Here is a 19577-nt window from a genome sequence, read left to right as displayed (position 1 = left end):
CCGCTGCGGTAAGTAGAGGCGAATACACTGTAGTGTATTTGGTTGAGATGAGTAGAATAGCACTGCTGCCAACTGTTTGTTGTTGGTTTGATATGGCTATACTATTTTTTCTTGCCGTGCGAACAGTATGCGCCGCGGCGATAGAAAAAAGCCTCTCGAAGGGAGTGTGGCCCCTTGTTCTAATGACAGAGTCTGGCCTGGATGTGCAAAACTACGTTAAAGCTACTAAATGACCTTTATTTCTTGCCATACGTCCAGAGATTAAAGGAGGAATTGGGAAAGTTTAAGGTTATCGCCCGACGCCATGACACTTTCAAACTTCGCGAGCCTCTTTAGTTTTTCTTTCGCAGTGGTTGGTGACGTCGGCCAATGCCCGTGATCCTTGGCAGAAGCAAAGGATAATGGCGCCTGCACCACTACTTTAGGTTATAAAAGTAAACATACTTCTAGGGGTGTGTAGGTTGGATCTTGGTAGGCGTAATGAACACATCTCTCCTCCAGAATCATTTCTAGGTAAAAATAGCAACATTGAAACGAACATATTATGTAATAATCAATCAATCAATCAATCAATCAATCAATCAATCAATCAATCAATCAATCAATACTGATCTGCATTTAGGGCAGTCGCCCAGGTAGCAGATTACCTATCTGTTGTTTTCCTAGCCTTTTCCTAAATGATTTCAAAGAAATTGGAAATTTATTGAACGTCTCCCTTGGTAAGTTATTCCAATCCCTAACTCCCCTTCCTATAAATGAATATTTACCCCAGTTTGTCCTCTTGAATTCCATCTTTATCTTCATATTGTGATCTTTCCTACTTATATAAACGCCACTCAAACTTATTCGTCTACTAATGTCATTCCACACAATCTCTCCGCTGACAGCTCGGAACATACCACTTAGTCGAGCAGCTCTTCTTCTTTCTCTCAATTCTTCCCAGCCCAAACTTTGCAACATTTTAGTAACGCTACTCTTTTGTCGGAAATTACCCAGAACAAATCGAGCTGCTTTCCTTTGGATTTTTTCCAGTTCCTGAATCAGGTAATCCTGGTGAGGGTCCCATACATTGGAACCATACTCTAGTTAGGGTCTTACCAGAGACTTATATGTCCTCTCCTTTACATCCTTACTACAACCCCTAAACACCCTCATAACCATGTGCAGAGATCTGTACCCTTTATTTACAATCCCATTTATGTGATTACCCCAATGAAGATCTTTCCTTATATTAACACCTAGATACTTACAATGATCCCCAAAAGGAACTTTCACTCCATCAACGCAGTAATTAAAACTGAGAAGACTTTTCCTATTTGTGAAACTCACAACCTGACTTTTAACCCCGTTTATCAACATACCATTGCCTGCTGTATATCTCACAACATTTTCGAGGTCACGTTGCAGTTGCTCACAGTCTTGTAACTTATTTATTACTCTATAGAGAATAACATCGTCCGCAAAAAGCCTTACCTCCTGATTCCATTCCTTTACTCATATCATTTATATATATAAGAAAACATAAAGGTCCGATAATACTGCCTTGAGGAATTCCCCTCTTAATTATTACAGGGTCAGATAAAGCTTTGCCTACTCTAATTCTCTGAGATCTATTTTCTAGAAATATAGCAACCCATTCAGTCACTCTTTTGTCTAGTCCAATTGCACTCATTTTTGCCAGTAGTCTCCCATGATCCACCCTATCAAATGCTTTAGACAGGTCAACCGCGATACAGTCCATTTGACCTCCTGAATCCAAGATATCTGTTATATCTTGCTGGAATCCTACAAGTTGAGCTTCAGTGGAATAACCTTTCCTAGAACCGAACTGCCTTCTATCGAACCAGTTATTAATTTCGCAAACATGTCTAATATAATCAGAAAGAATGCCTTCCCAAAGCTTACATACAATGCATGTCAAACTTACTGGCCTGTAATTTTCAGCTTTATGTCTATCACCCTTTCTTTTATACACAGGGGCTACTATAGCAACTCTCCATTCATCTGGTATAGCTCCTACTACCAAACAATAATCAAATAAGTACTTCACATATGGTACTATATCCCAACCCATTGTCTTTAGTATATCCCCCAGAAATCCTATAAATTTTAGCCGCTTTTCTAGTTTTCAACTTTTGTATCTTATCCTTGCAGAGCGGGCTCTATATTTCTGCCTTAAACGCTCCATACTTAATTGTTCGCACACCGCCTCTACAGAGGAAACTGTGTGCCTGGCACTGGCAGAATGGGAGCAGAGACTCTGTCTGCCCTCTCCACTGCTGCGTCAGCACTGCTACCAACCAGTGTTACCAACCAAGTGAGGAAAGGAATGGCGAACTAGAGGTACCTCACTCCCAATCATGCCTTGTAAATTCGAAATCTTTATTATCCCGTGGCCAGAAATATTCATTTCAGGCAAGAATTCAGTACAGCCTTCAGAATCACCCAGTACCTGCTTACACTCTTTCTCTCTCTCTCATTGGTCACATCCAGTAGACGTGTACACACATGCACACATGAAGAGTGAGGGGAAGTGGAGAAAACGGAAGTACAAGGATATGAAAAAAACACACGCGGAGGGGAAGGAACTTGCTTCCCTGACTGCCCACAAGTCCCACTGGCTCGACAATGAATGGAGAGCGGTTTGAAGGGAGGAACCAGACGCAATGTGTATGTCAACTCATTGAGGGTTAAATTCTCCAGTTTCTTTGTAATTCTCGTGTGCGAAGTCTGGCTGAAATGTTAGTGGTCTCGACTATGACTTCATTATCAAATGGCATCGCGCTCAACCTCTGTAAGAAAGAATGACCCTTATTTTCGTCAATATAGACGCTGTTAAATAATAATAATAATAATAATAATAATAATAATAATAATAATAATAATAATAATAATAATAATAATAACAATAATAATAATAATAATAATAATATTTGTTATCCTCAAAACCCAAAGTAAAAATAACCCGGCATTAAATAATTATGATTATCAGAGACACAAGGGCGTTCGGAAAACCGTCCCTATGAAGTTGTTGTCAGCGCTGATCAAACAATTAAATGCAATATATTGGGGTGGGATTACATCGTGCTCACTTCATCACACTTAAATTACAGTTAATTAATAGTTTTCCTGGAATGGGGAAAAGCTAGTATAGCCAGAATGTTTCATTTCCCCCCGCAAAAAAATGGAGTTGGGAGTGACCTCTGAGTGCGCAACGTCACAAGTCACACCTCCTGGAAGACGAACACATGTGACGTTGCCTCGCTTACTTCCTCTTCACCCTCGGGTTGGCCAAAATCTTCGCCCAAACGTTACCTGTTTCCTTTTCCACCCGGAATTCTTGTGATCGCGATTGTACGCCTCACTGGACAACCGTTGGTGGTGTTATTTGAGGATCCAACCAGCCCCCGGGCGTAAGACATCATGACGCATTTGTACTGCTTCTGCACATTTGAGTTGATGATAGGCTATGTTCTAAAAGAAAGGTTTTATGAGATACGAAGTTTCGTACAGTAGTGGAGCAAAAGAAATGCCATTACTTGCCATGTAAGAGACCTGGTAAAAGAAGTACAATTAAACTTCCGCACTTTTACCCACAGGCCCTTTGTCACAAATACAGGGTGGGCAAAATAAAACTGGCCCGGAAATATTTATAAGACTGACGTGGAATTGACCCTTGTTAATGAATAGGAGAACTGCCCATCACAGAATGCTGGAGACAGTGATTTCGATACATCAATCGATTGCTGTCACATATCTGACCGTGCGCATCTCCCGAGTACGTCGCTGTGTCATTTCATGTGAGAGTGATTGATAGGAGCAAACGTGTTTAGTGACCAGTTGAATACAACACAAAATGGTGCATGTAACGAAGCAAGTAAGAAATGAAACGAAAAATGGTGGGAGTGGGGTATGCGTCTCTTCATCATCTAGCGACAGACAATTAATGAAAGGGGAGAAATTGACCTCTTCTCTATAGTAGGAAAGTTGATTTGGAAAAGTTTTAATGTGCCCCCACCACCACCACCTGGAAAAATCTGAGGGTGCCCATGGCCCCCAGGAAATGGAGGAGACCTGGTAACCCCAAATAACCATACCGGTAATCTTGAAAATGTAATTGTAAAATATGATGGGAGAGTAAGAAAGATATCCTCCTTGAACTTTCCGTGGACGGGAAGGCGTCGTGGTCGCTCTGTTCATCCAGTCGCTGATGTACGCTGATCTTATCTTTGACCTGTCTAAAGGTACTAATATGAGCACCAACTTAACAGCACTGATTCCTCTTCCGTCCTACCAGAGAATTTCTCTGGACATAGGCCAAAAACCAAAGAAATGCATAACCGTGCAAGTGGCTGTGTGGTTTGAGTCACGTAGCTATCACCTTGCATTCGGGAGATAGTGCGTTCGAACCCCACTGTCGGCAGCCCTGAAGATAGTTTTCCGTAGTTTCCCATTTTCACACTAGACAAATGCTGGGGCTGTCCGTGGTCGCTTCCTTCCGACTCCTAGCCCTTTTCTCTCCCATCGTCGCCTTCCCGGAAAACCATTCTCAGGACAGCCGACGGGAGGAGGCAGGCGTGAAGTCCGGCTCAGTGCCCCTCTCTCGCCTCCCGAATGCAGAGGCGTAGAGCCACGGTTGGCCGGTCAAAGTACAGAGCTGTTGGACCACGGACACCGACCTATCGGTACGTCGTACGTTACTTGAGCGAATTATGTTAAAGTGACCAGCGTTGACGGGTGCTTCAATGCGAGAAACTATGCCATTCATTTCCCCGATCTAGGAAAGAACTTATTTCTGGGGAATATTTCGGAGCCTCGAAGTCTCTTCGCAACTAAAGGTACATTTTAATATCAGTTCGTTCATTATAACTCTAAGAGTACGGTACTGTAAATAGATAGAGTAAGTAAGAGTTTGCTTTTAAATGGTGCGTCAAGCGATGGGTCAGTTCGCGCGATTTACGTTTCGTATCTGCTCCTTAGCAATGGTGATGTGTAGTGGTTGTAGTGTTTCAGGGAAAATAAGAAAAGGAAAAAATTATGTCTTTTGTGTAGCTGTATAGGAAATTGGAAAAGGAAGAGGACCGACTATTCGAAATATATACGTACGGGCAAAAAGGAAGGAAAGGGCTGTTAAAGGCTGACATTTAAAAGACTCCCTGGGCCTTGCATTCGAATGTCGTCAGACATACTCGTGGGTTGTGGTAAGAGGATTGTTGGAGGACACGAGTTCGAGTAAAAGTAAGGAATATTATCACAACTAGGGGATATTTCATCTAAAGTATGAGTCACTGAATAATAATAATAATCTTTTTCTAATTGGACGCCAACTGTGTCATCAAGGATCTTAACCCTCGAAGTGGCGGTCATTTATCCTGTAGTGGCAGCGATATTTTACCGGTGTTGCAGACTCTTAGTACAAATTGTGTTAAAAATCGCTGACATGTTATGCATACATAAACAGCACACTCTTTTATCTTCAAAAGTAACTTACAAGGAATAAGTTGATGATGATACTAAAGCTGTTATTTATCATCCAAAATGTGTAAGACCAAAAAAAGTTTGAATTTGTTTATATTATTTGTTTTTGCAAAAGTTTTACTATATATAGGTAAATTTAAAAAAAATGACATATAGGCCTACAACAGGTTTATAATACTGCTCTTAGCTGGGAAGAACGTACAACAATGTACACAACAATTGTATGCTACCACTTGTACATTTCACTCAGTCACTTGGGTGGGTCTTTCTTTTTACTCCACGATATTCAGGTCTCCAGAAGTGCACTAGTTTATGATAACACTCCTGGTGAATACCACCATTACATCCTAGACACCAGAATGTAGACTCCTTTTCTTGCAAGCACACAACATATAGGCGATTGTTATTCTGTGGCAATTTTTCGAGAGCATGAGAGGGGCCTCCTGCATGACCTGTTGGTCTCACAACTGGATTTGTGAACTGTTCATTTAGAAATCCCCTAACTATACTGACAATGAAGTATCGTCTTGCTAAAGGCCTATCAGTGTTCTTTATGTACAGGATGTATGCATCAAATAATGTCATATCTAGAAGATGTAATAAGTTGATGACTATTAATAAATAAAATCATGAATAAAATATATAAATAAAATTACTCAAAAACTTAATAAAATTAATAAGCATAATTAACCGAAATGTCCGTAGTATGGGCGCCAGAGTTCACCAGAATGGATCCCTCGAATTTAGATAAGAGCATGATAAACTGTATATCCCAGGGCGTGTACATAATGCTGCGTACTGGTACATCTGCTGCAGGCCTTACCTAACCTCCTGAAAACGACTAATTAGGTAGGAACTGCACCTAGGTTCATCAATAACTCCACTGATTCTAAAATAGCTAACTATATTCTTAACAAATTCCGTGCATGAGCACCTCATCAACATACAACATTATACATATAATACACACATAAAATATTGCTGGAAGACTCCATATTTACAACAACAACAATAATAATAATGAAAACAGTGGGAAAACGAAAGCGAGAACTAAGTTACCATTTGTAAATAGTCCGATGAACAATGTACATGTATGAAGATAAATACCCTTCACTGTCTCTATATCAATTCGACTTACCGATTCTCATAATCGGCAGTTATCACATCACACAGATACTGTACCTTGTACTACTGTGTTCACATATTTTAACACTTGTTGTAAAGATATATACACACGTCTGTCGATCCTCAACATAAATTTATGTAAAGTCTGAGATAGCTTTCACCAACATATAATGCTAGGCCGCCACAAGTGCTACAATACTTAATGCGCAAGCACTCTCCACAATCAGCCACTTTCCACAAACATAACTAGACTACGCTCCACGAACGTTTGAAGTCCAGTCCATTGCTGCCGTGTCACTCCAGTACCATGTATCAGCACCACTTCCTTCCCGTACAGTCTCTCAGTTGTAGTTGTAGTTATCTTCCTTCTCGTTCCTTTACCTTCACCTTTACAATCACCCTTACAACGTTTTTTATACAGTCTCCTTACAATGTTCCATACAATGTCCCGGTTGCCGCCGTATCATCAACCTTTATAGACATCAACATCCCTCTCCTGTCAGATGATACGTCTGGATTGGTGCTTGCCAGCCAATCATGAGTGAACCTCTTGTCAAGACATGCCCTGAACTTCTCCTTTCTCCCAAGAGATAAACAAACACTCGGGAGTTTTACATGAATCACCAAAATTCCCTGGTACAACAACAAGCTTATCTCATCAGGCTGGGATATATACATGAGTAATGGAATTTCCTGACACAAGTACATCACAACAGACACTGGGGTAACCATATGACTCATTCAAATTACCAGAGTTATTACAGCAATGTTTTCCCACTCGTGCAAAACAAATTACTCATACCTACATATGTGGATATCTTCCAGCTTACCAATATAAATGGCAAAATATACAAATGAAATAATAATAATAAAAATCGAATACTGACAATAATATCTATAACTTCTACATATAATTCGGGGGTGTGATATATGTACTATCACATAACGCCCCCTTGGTGAATCGATGATATCATATATTATGATTCACCATAAAACGGAACTTCATACATAACCTTATAATGACATAACTGAACACTTAATCTACTGTATTAATGATATATACATAGCGTCTACTGCATTGTATTCGCACACACGAAATACAATTTGTCCAAACAATAATAATAATAATATGGCTATATACACACAACTCCGATTGTTTCATATAGCATTGAACACAATCCCTTCTTGCTACTGTACACATACATTAAAATTGATAATATATACATCCAAGGTGCAGATCCTATCTCTTATATCTGCGAAGGCTATAGATATTAAATGTTCCAAGGACCTTGTTGTCAGTGGTTAGGAGCCTATAAGCACACTTGCCTATTCTACTGTCCACAGTATATGGACCCTGATACAATTGAAAAAACTTATGCATCGTTTTCTGATCGGCATTCGACAAATGAGGAACTCTGAGAAGCACCTCGTCTCCCACCTCAAACTCGTCCTGTACTTTCCCTTTTTGCTGGCGAATTCTCTTATTACCTGCCTTAATTAAATTATCCCTAGCCAGCTGGATACAGATATCCCTGGGTACCGCCTCTCCTGTAGCTAAACCTAGTATTCTAGCGAGTTCGTTGGTAGGCTTCCTACCTAATTGAACCTCAATCGGAGAATGTCCAGTACTGTCGTGCTTAGTGACGTTAAACCACCGCTCAATATCGTCCAGGCGATTAAACCATGTGCTGTGTTTCTCGCTCACATACGACCTGAACATCCTGCCGAGTTCTCTCATGACTCTCTCAGACATATTCCCTTGCGGATATCGTATCGACGAATAAATATGCTGGATCCCAATTTCCGCCAATTTGGTTCTCCAGATTTTTGAGGAAAATTGTGATCCATGGTCTGATAGTATCCTGAGTGGCTTACCAAACTCAGGCACATACTTTTCAATGATCTGATTGACACACCCTCTCCCTGTGGCTTTCCTCAGGGGATACAACTTGACGTATTTGCTGAAGGCATCTAATACGACAAATATAAACTGGTATCCATACCGAGAAGACACTAACGGTCCATACAGATCCACGCATACAAGCTCTCCAGGCGCCTGCGTCAAAACTACCTGTCTAGGACCCTCTAAATGCCTGTTGGGGTGCTTGCAGCGCTGACACAAGTCACAAGTCGCTAGAATTTTCCTAACGTCCCTTCCCATGTTCTTCCAAATGAAATTGTACTGAAGAGCACATAAAACCTTGTCCGGACCGAAATGGCCCAACTCCTTGTGATAAAACCAAACAATGTCTTCTGTCAAAGACTTGGGGACTATCACACACCACACATCGTTATAACACTTCTTAGCCAGTAAACCACTTTGTAATCGGTACCACGTGTTACCTTTCTGAATCTGAGTATCAGGCTCATTAGCCTCCAATTCACCAATTATCTGAATGAGGTCAACCTCCTTCCTCTGTTCAATTTTAATCTTACGCAAACGTAACTTCTCCTCCTTACGATCATAAAATTTTACAGTACATACTAAAATGCCTCCTGACTGTTCGGCGACAATGTCTTCACGAGATACCTGAGGGTTTCTACTCAAGAAATCTGCTAAGACATTGTCTGCCCCTTTGACATGAGATATGTCAAAGTCGTACTCTTGTAAGGCAAGTATCCAACGGGACATACGATTAGATGTTAACTTACACGTCTGCATAAAAATCAGAGCATTGTGATCAGTCATAATCTTAAATTTAGTTCCTAACACGTACGTTCTAAATTTACCCAAGGAGTACACAATGGCAAGCAACTCTAATTCGGTAACAGTATACCTCTTCTCAGCTAAACTAAGTCCCCTACTAGCTAGAGACACAATCCCAAGGTTACCCTCATCATCCTCTTGAAATAACACCCCCGCAATCCCCTTATCGCTAGCATGTCATAACTAAGTATGCACGGTCTGATCTAGGATATTTTAGCATGACAGCTTCTCGAAAACCTAACTTAAGTTGTGTGAAAGCTGTATCATGCTCCGGACCCCAGTTCCACCTAGCATTACTCTTAAGGAGTTCCCTAAATGGCTCTACAAGAAATGAATATCTAATTACAAACCTCCTAAAATAATTGCAAACTCCCAAAAAGGACCGAAGTTGTTTGACGTTACGTGGTGTCCTGGTGTTGAAAATGTGTTCTAATTTCATCTGTTCTGGAGTTACACCCTGCTGCGTGATAGTGTGACCTAGAAATGTTATGTGTTGTGCACAAAATGTAGATTTATTCAATTTCAAGGTGAAACCTCCATCCCTCAACTTACAAAAAACAATCTCTAAGTGTCTCATGTGTTCCTCGAATGTATGTGACGCAACGACCAGATCATCAACATAACTGGTGGTGAAATCCTCCGTTTCATGTCCCAACACAATGTCTAAAGCCCTGATAAGTGCGGCAGATGATGTTTTTGTGCCAAAAGGGACGCGTGTGAACTGAAATAACTTATTCTTATAAAGAAATGCGGTGAACTGCCGATCTTCCTTCCTTAAGGGAACTTGCCAGAAACTAGAGCTTAAATCAACCGCCGTGAGCCATTTCCTACCATCGAAACGTTGGATTAGGTCTTCGGTAGTCTCAGGTCGTTGTTGATCGGGTGCAATGCGTCTGTTCATCTGTCTGGCATCCAAGCACACACGAACACTCCCATCCTTCTTGGCTACAACCACTAAAGGGTTCACATATTGACTACTTGATGGTTCAATGATCCCATCCTCCAACATTTTCGATATAACCTCATCTACAGCTCTGGCATGAACATGTGGAATAGGGTACCGCGGTCCCACAAAACTCGAGCGATCAGTGATGTCAAACTTATGTTCATAAAGGTGAGTTTTTCCAGGCTTACCACTAAAAACGTCGCTATACTCTACTAACAAAGAAAATAAGCAATCCTTCTGCTCCTGTACTAAATTCGTTCTGTCCACAGCCTCGAGGAACTGGTCTTCCTGACCAGTCTCCACAGACATGTGACACAGATTTACCTGTGACTCTCTATCACAAACTTCATTTACTTCAACATCGTAAGCCACCTGGATACAACTCAACTCATGAACAAAAATTCCCTCATCGATCTTGTACTCCAATTTCATTAAATCACGAGAACTACCCCAAAAGAATCGAACCGTCGCACTATCATAATCCAACTTAACACCTTGACTACCCAACCAATCAGCCCCAAAAATCACCGGATATACTAAATTAGGCACTAATAAACATACCTGAAAAACAGTCTCATTGCCTATCTTAACTGGAATAGCCACTTGACTCTTAATTCTATGTGATTTGCTGCCTACCGCAGACAAGATGAAAGTGTTACTAACAGGAATTTCCTCTATGACATGTCCTTTCCTCTTAGCATCATCATAAAACTTAAGATTAATACAAGACTTCTCACTACCTGAATCTAATAAAGCCTTGACCTTATTCTCCCAAATCTCAACTTCAATCACAGGCGTAATCATAATAGCTTCAGATTCCTCCTGATCACAAAACACTTGGTCATTCAATAGTTCCTCTTTCACGTCTAAATCATAACTTACCTGTTTCATCACGTGAATAGGAATTTCGGTATCGGACTGCCTATCTGACCCAACTAAGAAGTCCGATTCCGGTTTAAATTACTTGACGTGGACTGTTCACTATTATCATGTCTCTGCACTTGATCTGGAGGTCTTTGATCCGTACGCCCCCTACTTTCTGATTCCCCTTGATTAGGTCTTCTGCCATAATATTCCTGGTGATTAACTCCCTGATTAGACTGTCTGTTTCCCCTTCCGGAATTACCACCCTGATTCCCTTGCCTAGAATGACTGAAATTCTGATTATTCCTATCTCCCGCTATCTGATTACCTTGTCTCCCATTATCCCCGTAATTTCTACCTTCACTTTGCCTAGTCCTCCCCTGCCCTTCCAAAGCATCAAACCTCTCTAACAGCTGCTCTAATTCTTTAATCGTAACAATATTCTGCATACATGCAGCTAATCCGACCTTCTCAGGAAAATGCCTCAACATCTGGCGGACTGTATCTCTCTCCGATGCTAGACCTTCAATATTCTGGCTGATCAGAACATGCGCTAAGAAATATTCCGTCATAGATACACCTTCCTGAGGTTTATACTTGCCAAATAGCACGCGATCTCTTTCCCTTCCCTGAATAGCATCACTCCAAAATTTAGAACTAAATTTCTCCCTAAATTCCTCTAAACTCGAAATACCCTGTCTATAAACTTGAAACCAAGATCTCGCTTCTCCAACAAATGCAACATCCAACATCTCATCAACCATACTCCAATCAATCAAACCATCGTCAAGATCCTTGGAAAACCGTTTCTCCACCGTTTTCAAGAATTCCATCGGATTAAACTGCCGACCATTAAACTTGGGTAATTCAGAGTCCTTCGTACAAGATATGTACCTATTACATATACTGCTACCTACTTGGATTTGACTGATCTCCTGTCTTAACTTCACATGACATGCTTTAATTCCTTCTTCAACTACCATTCTGGCATTTCCTTCTACTGACTTGAGGTCTTTCTCCAATTTCTCAGTCTTTTCATCTATTCGCTTCGCTAAAACATTCTGGCTGGTTTTAATTCTATCTATTTCTTCGACTTTATCTTCCACTATTTTTATTCTTTTATCACATTCCTTGCTGTTTTCAACAAATTCCTTCCTAACTACATTAAATCGGCATTCGATTTTCTCAGTCAATTCCAAGCGTTGAGATTCTACCTTATTATTGACTTCCTGAATTTCCCTGCTTTGATGGTCAAACTTCTGGTTCAATTCATCTATTCTACCATTCACAGCACTACTTAAACTATCAATTTTACTAGACAATTCAACACTCACTAAATTTAACTCCTTACTTTGATTCTCAATCTTACTGGACAATTCCGTACTAACTGAATTTAATTCACTATTAATACTGTATATTTCATTACTTAAAAAACTCAATTCACTCTTCAACTCTTTACTCTGACTATCAATTTTACTGGACAATTCAACATTATTATTATCGATTTTACTGTTAATACTGCATATTTCATTACTTAAGGAATTCAATTCACTCTTCAACTCTTTACTCTGACTATCAAGTAGCGATTTAAGCATACTGAGCATTGAAGCCTCCCCTTGATCCCCTACATTCTGAGTTTGAGACGGGTTACTCTGTTCCTCACTCATCGTTGCCAATAGATCCTTCCCACTATCAGCCATTTTGCTACTCTTACTTAAATTAGATAAACTCAATGTGGTGGAATTCTTTTGCCTTCTCTTCTCCTGATTCTTAGTACCAGCAACTTTAAAAACCTCTCTACTTCTCAATTTTATAATACTGGGCTCGCTACAACATTTCTTCATACTCCAAAATACACCTGAAACATATAAAACACTTCACTGACATAGTTTTCAGAATTCCATCCACACCTGACAAGTGCACCTACGCTTATAAGCCTAACAGATGTACCAATCATTCAGCCACACGTTGGGAAGCCAATTGTAATAAGTTGATGACTATTAATAAATAAAATCATGAATAAAATATATAAATAAAATTACTCAAAAACTTAATAAAATTAATAAGCATAATTAACCGAAATGTCCGTAGTATGGGCGCCAGAGTTCACCAGAATGGATCCCTCGAATTTAGATAAGAGCATGATAAACTGTATATCCCAGGGCGTGTACATAATGCTGCGTACTGGTACATCTGCTGCAGGCCTTACCTAACCTCCTGAAAACGACTAATTAGGTAGGAACTGCACCTAGGTTCATCAATAACTCCACTGATTCTAAAATAGCTAACTATATTCTTAACAAATTCCGTGCATGAGCACCTCATCAACATACAACATTATACATATAATACACACATAAAATATTGCTGGAAGACTCCATATTTACAACAACAACAATAATAATAATGAAAACAGTGGGAAAACGAAAGCGAGAACTAAGTTACCATTTGTAAATAGTCCGATGAACAATGTACATGTATGAAGATAAATACCCTTCACTGTCTCTATATCAATTCGACTTACCGATTCTCATAATCGGCAGTTATCACATCACACAGATACTGTACCTTGTACTACTGTGTTCACATATTTTAACACTTGTTGTAAAGATATATACACACGTCTGTCGATCCTCAACATAAATTTATGGAAAGTCTGAGATAGCTTTCACCAACATATAATGCTAGGCCGCCACAAGTGCTACAATACTTAATGCGCAAGCACTCTCCACAATCAGCCACTTTCCACAAACATAACTAGACTACGCTCCACGAACGTTTGAAGTCCAGTCCATTGCTGCCGTGTCACTCCAGTACCGTGTATCAGCACCACTTCCTTCCCGTACAGTCTCTCAGTTGTAGTTGTAGTTATCTTCCTTCTCGTTCCTTTACCTTCACCTTTACAATCACCCTTACAACGTTTTTTATACAGTCTCCTTACAATGTTCCATACAATGTCCCGGTTGCCGCCGTATCATCAACCTTTATAGACATCAACATCCCCCTCCTGTCAGATGATACGTCTGGATTGGTGCTTGCCAGCCAATCATGAGTGAACCTCTTGTCAAGACATGCCCTGAACTTCTCCTTTCTCCCAAGAGATAAACAAACACTCGGGAGTTTTACATGAATCACCAAAATTCCCTGGTACAACAACAAGCTTATCTCATCAGGCTGGGATATATACATGAGTAATGGAATTTCCTGACACAAGTACATCACAACAGACACTGGGGTAACCATATGACTCATTCAAATTACCAGAGTTATTACAGCAATGTTTTCCCACTCGTGCAAAACAAATTACTCATACCTACATATGTGGATATCTTCCAGCTTACCAATATAAATGGCAAAATATACAAATGAAATAATAATAATAAAAATCGAATACTGACAATAATATCTATAACTTCTACATATAATTCGGGGGTGTGATATATGTACTATCACAAAGATTTGAGAAAATTTGCTTCCAGTACCTTCTGGTCGATCTGGAACAAGTGGCAGGGTAAATGCACTTATCTTTATTATCTACACCTCGCGTGAAGATATTGTACTTATGAATCAGTAGTGGTTTCAACCCTTCATTTCCCTTTCAACTCCTTACAACATTGTCCTCAGCGTGACATCCAGTTGTCAGACAATAAAACTGGTTTCCGTGTTTTCTTTTCTTTATAAGCAACCAGTAAAACGTCACCTTGCTTAAAGTAAACAGTTTGCCTGGGTTCAAGTTTTGTACCTAAAACAATCTGAGACATCCCTTTGAAGATTTATTCACTGTTCCTGTGAGGAAATGATTTAGTATTGCTGACCTGAGTACATATCAACATTTCAGATAGAGATCAGAAGGAAAACTGGCGATTAAGTTCAGCTGGCTCAGCTGAGACATATGTGTGGCCAGCCGCTAAGTATGTAACAACTAGCACAAGACAGCGGGATTGTGACTCTACTTTGGCTACGATTTACACTAGATTAGTGCAAGATGCTATTATACAAACTATTTCATGATTATGACCGAACATTTTTCCTTCGATTGATTCGTAATTTGCACTTTTCGATAAATAATAATTTGATTACCGATATAAAATAAAGAACATGTCAAAACGCCGGGGTTAAACAATAAAATTTCCTGATAGGTACATCATTGCAGAAAGTGAATCAGACCAATCTTACCTTATTACTTTTAGGAGAGTAATGTATTCTTTGCGAAGGTGAGGGACTTTCCAACCTGCTCCTAAAAATATATTTACTTTTATGACCAAGAATACAAGTTGACAGAAGTACATTGCATTTAGGAAAGATGGAAGAGAGGCAGCGGGGCCAATTATAGGCAGAGGAAATGCCAGATTCTGTTAGAGTATCACCGTCAACATACTCTTGAGTTATGGTAAGAAAACTGTTGGAGTACAAGAGTTCATGTAAAAGTAAGGAATCTTGAAAGGAAAACTATAACTAGTGGATATTTCATCGAAAGTATGAGTCGCTGAAGATAATAATAAACATGATATAGGATTTTTGGGCTTATGCTGTGTCAAGAAAATAAGGTGAAATTCTTTATGTTTTGCAGAGACCTTTGTTCTGTGACTTGAGTATAGTATTTTTAGTGTTCCTAATAATAATCTTTAACTGACAGATAATTCAGACTTTCATTATTGGAGAAGTTTTCCTCGTGAACAGTCAAGATTTTCTTCTGAAGAATTCATGTGTAATCTCTGTCAAGGCTCCACACCGCTGGCTGCGCAGAAGCGTGTGACTGGGTAAGACATGTCCATGCGCATACCGCCATGTTGCGGGCGCTCCTCATCTTGATGCGGAGATCGTATGGAATTCGTGCTTTAACTTAAATTTTGCACACTTGAAAACATCCGCCCTACAAAATTAATGACAGTCTACACCGACTACCGTGTACACACCCAATAAATATACATAATGTGGAGACTGTGGTAATATTAAAATATATTACTGTAAAAAAATCTGAACAATCTACACAAATCCTTTGGATAGCCCATAGGAGGCGCACCACGAAAAGAAAAAAAAAACTTTAGCAGACTGAATAAGAAACTGAAAAATACACTACTACTAAAATACACTAGCGGTACCCCGAAAAAGATCATGTTGCTCACTTTAATGTAAGGGTATGTTTTTAACTGATGTGTTTGAACATTGTACGTATGGCAAGAAGGTCAGACTCAGGAGGACGAGGATCATGTGACAATCTGTCTCTTGAGAAACTTAGACTCTACAGTTTAGCTTTATTGAAAATAAGGAGACATGTTCAAAAAACAGGCTACAGCTGAAGTATGATTACATATCGTGAGATAAAAATTGCCTGTCTCTCAGCAGACTGGAGAACACATAAATTAAATATTTACAAACTCCTGTACCGATAACAATAATCTTCAATTTAAAAAAAAAGGAAACCTGTGAAATAAAATCTTTCTATGATAGGTATAGCTTACGATTCCTCTCTGATAAGTCATTAGGCCTACAGCAAATTTTACTCAATTCTCTGAACACATTGTTTAAAAAGTACATGACTGCAGAAATCTTACTAAAACAATCAGATACATGTTTTATCAGTTTCTGAATATGAAATGCCGGCTCTGCGTTGTAGGGGTGGCGTGTCTACTTCTTACCCGGAGGCCCCGGGTTCAGTCCCCGGCCAGGTCAGAGACTTGTACCTGGATCTAAGTGCTGGTTCGAGGTCCACTCAGCCTATGTGATTACAATTGCGGAGCTATCTGACGATGAGATAACGGCCGAGAGGATTCGCCGTGCTGACCACATGACACCTCGTAATCTGCAGGCCTTCAGGCTGAGCAGCGGTCGCTTGGTAGGCCATGGCTTTTTGGGCCTGTTGTGCCATAGGTTTTGGTTTGGTTTGGACATGAAATAACATAATTGGATGAGCAGATGTTAAGTTATCATTATTGTGTGATTTGGATTGAGGTAGATGCTGCCTGACATTTGTTACACTGGTGCTAGTCTTCTACTATGTATTTCTTAAAATGAAATGAATGTCTAGGGCTAGTTTGAGTTTCTCTGCGTGGTTAGGCTCAAGTTTTATTTTTTCCAATTTGCTTTACGTCGCACTGACACAGATAGGTCTTATTGTGATGATGGGATAGGAAAGGCCTAGGAATGGGAAGGAAGACCCCATGGCCTTAATTAAAGCCAGGCCCAGCATTTGCCTGGCGTGAAAATGGGAAACCATGGAAAACCATCTTCACGGCTGCCGACAGTGAAGTTCGAACCCACTATATCCCGGATGCCAGCTCACAGCTCAGCGGTCCTAACCGCATGGTTAACTCACCTGGTTAGGCTTAAGTAAGAATGTTATCATTTAAGATGTAAAAACCTCCTCATAATATTATCTTCTTAAATATTACTGCTTTTACAAACTCATTCTGAATCAACATTATCTGAGCACATAGAAATTGAAAGTGCGTTCTAATTTTTCTCTAATATGTGCTCCATGATTTACACCAGAAAGAAAATAAATTAAACTGAAAGTAAAGCACTTGCAAACAAAAAGATTAATATCATAGTGAACAGTTATTTTGATTAGCGTTTTCTACTGCAGACTAGGATTGACAAGATTGTAATGAGCTTTATTTCTTTATATTGTCAGATTTTTCTGGAATAGCGTATTAACAACTGTATTCTTTTATTATAAAGCGAATGGGAAAAATTGGAGAAATGAAGACATACGATACTAATAAATCATTTTTCAGATAATTGATAATAATTTGACGCAATAGCTTACCCTAATACGAAAAGGTTTTTATCAAGTTATATCAATCATATCTTACGGATTGTAGGCCCAGCTTTATCAAATTTGTAATACCACAACACAGTTTGTGTGAAAAATATGTAGCCTTTTTCAGAACAGCTGTTCTAAACAATTATCTCCAATGAATTGGAAAAAGACAAAGAAAGAAGAAGCCTAAATATTCTAAATTTCATGTCCATGCGTTCTCTGAATCAACCACTCTGTAACCTGTTTAGTTCTTGATTATGGTAAATAAAAGTTATTTTATAACAGTTCAATTTCTCCTCATATGTGAAAAGAAATACCAGATCCCTTCTGATAGCAACCTGTACAAATGAAGGCTGCACACGAATTCACCCTCGTGAATATCTTTCCATTCCACAGGTAAGGCCTAACTTAATGCCTAATATTGCCGAAACTACTGTAATGTATCAGCTTCCACATTCATTGAAAATATTTGACAATTTATTATCACTTCGCCACATATAATACTAAAACAGATCCACTAACAGGAATGATTCAAATCGAAAACATGCAAGGATCTGTAAACATTACCACGTGCTAGCCATGCATTCGAAGCTGACGCGCCCGCAACATGGTGATGCGCGAAAGTGTTCAATATTCCGCATAGCATCAGCGCGCTCTGTGTCTAGATAAGTAATATTACAGTTTTTGATCTCTGTAATGCTACGACCCATGTGCCGTACGCCGATGATCATCCCACATTCAAAGTTGGTTAACTCGCTACGTGTTGCCATCTTCACAACACTGGTGTCTGTGACAGACTGCTCAGCTACGCGACAGCTAGCCGCAACGCTTAGGGGCCATGCACAGCACATTTTCTAATGGGACACCCTTTCCCGTGATTTTTGGCCACTCAGTGTATATCATGATTTTTTTGCTTTGGTATGTAATTTCCATTTTCTAATTATGTCGGAAAATTTTGAGCAATTTCCTATCCTCTCTGAAATTTCTTCCTTGATGTTTCCTTTCCCAGTTAGCTTACTTCCGAGGTATTTAAAAACATCTGCTTTAAGAACTTTTCCATTACACCTAACATCCTTCCTAGTGCATAACAAAATATTAACACAAAGATCCGTGATGGGCCTAGCAAGTCAGTGGTATAATATTAACATCGCTTTGAACTATCAAACAAGCCTTGAATTGAATGAAATGTTTTAATTGAGTAAAATATTTCTCGGGTAGGGTCTAACTGTAATTTGGCCCAATTTTTCTTATTATTTATTTTTTCCTTGTACTTTCTCCATCAGTGGAAAAAAAAAAATGTAATGAAACCTGAAAGCTTCTAAAGTTGTCATAAAATCACATGTATTTCAGCATGAGCTGAGGTTAATGTCTTCCCAAGCATCTTGTTAGATGTCAAGATGACAGACAATCCTGACTCTTATTTATTAATTTACATAGTTTACGCCCACATTGGAGCACTTAAATCAATCCATATAGACTACAGTCTTAACAATATTAGTGTAATGTTTTCTCAACTTCCTCTCCTCTTCCCAGAACGTCTTCATTTTTTCTGATCTGGCCACCCTCTCTTCATCTGTAATGTTGTACTGTTTTCGTTTGACTGTTTTTAATTTTAGTCTTGTATCTCTACTTCTCAGAATCCTCTTCTCTTTTCTCTCTGCAATTTGTTTCATTGTTATATTCAGCTCTTCTAA

General features: G+C 39.4%; 1 protein-coding gene across 4 annotated transcripts in view; it reads left to right on the top strand.

Annotated features, from left to right (window-relative positions):
- The first annotated feature begins 4580 nt into the window (after positions 1-4580).
- Positions 4581-19577, top strand: part of LOC136876898 (zinc finger protein OZF) — a 68716-nt gene continuing 53719 nt past the window's right edge. The window contains exons 1-2 of one of the 4 annotated variants that reach the window (XM_067150654.2): positions 15784-15880; positions 18195-18279. The gene's annotated coding sequence lies outside the window, so the exon portion shown is untranslated. Of the gene's footprint in view, positions 4839-4989; positions 5239-15477; positions 15511-15783; positions 15881-18194; positions 18280-19577 lie in introns of those variants that run through there. The other 3 variants (XM_067150653.2, XM_067150652.2, XM_068228482.1) reach the window with 3 other exon arrangements.

Source organism: Anabrus simplex, chromosome 7 (genome assembly GCF_040414725.1).
Source record: "Anabrus simplex isolate iqAnaSimp1 chromosome 7, ASM4041472v1, whole genome shotgun sequence".
Taxonomy (NCBI): domain Eukaryota; kingdom Metazoa; phylum Arthropoda; class Insecta; order Orthoptera; family Tettigoniidae; genus Anabrus; species Anabrus simplex.
The sequence above is the reverse complement of the archived record's forward strand: the minus strand, read 5'-3'. Positions and strand labels throughout refer to the sequence as shown.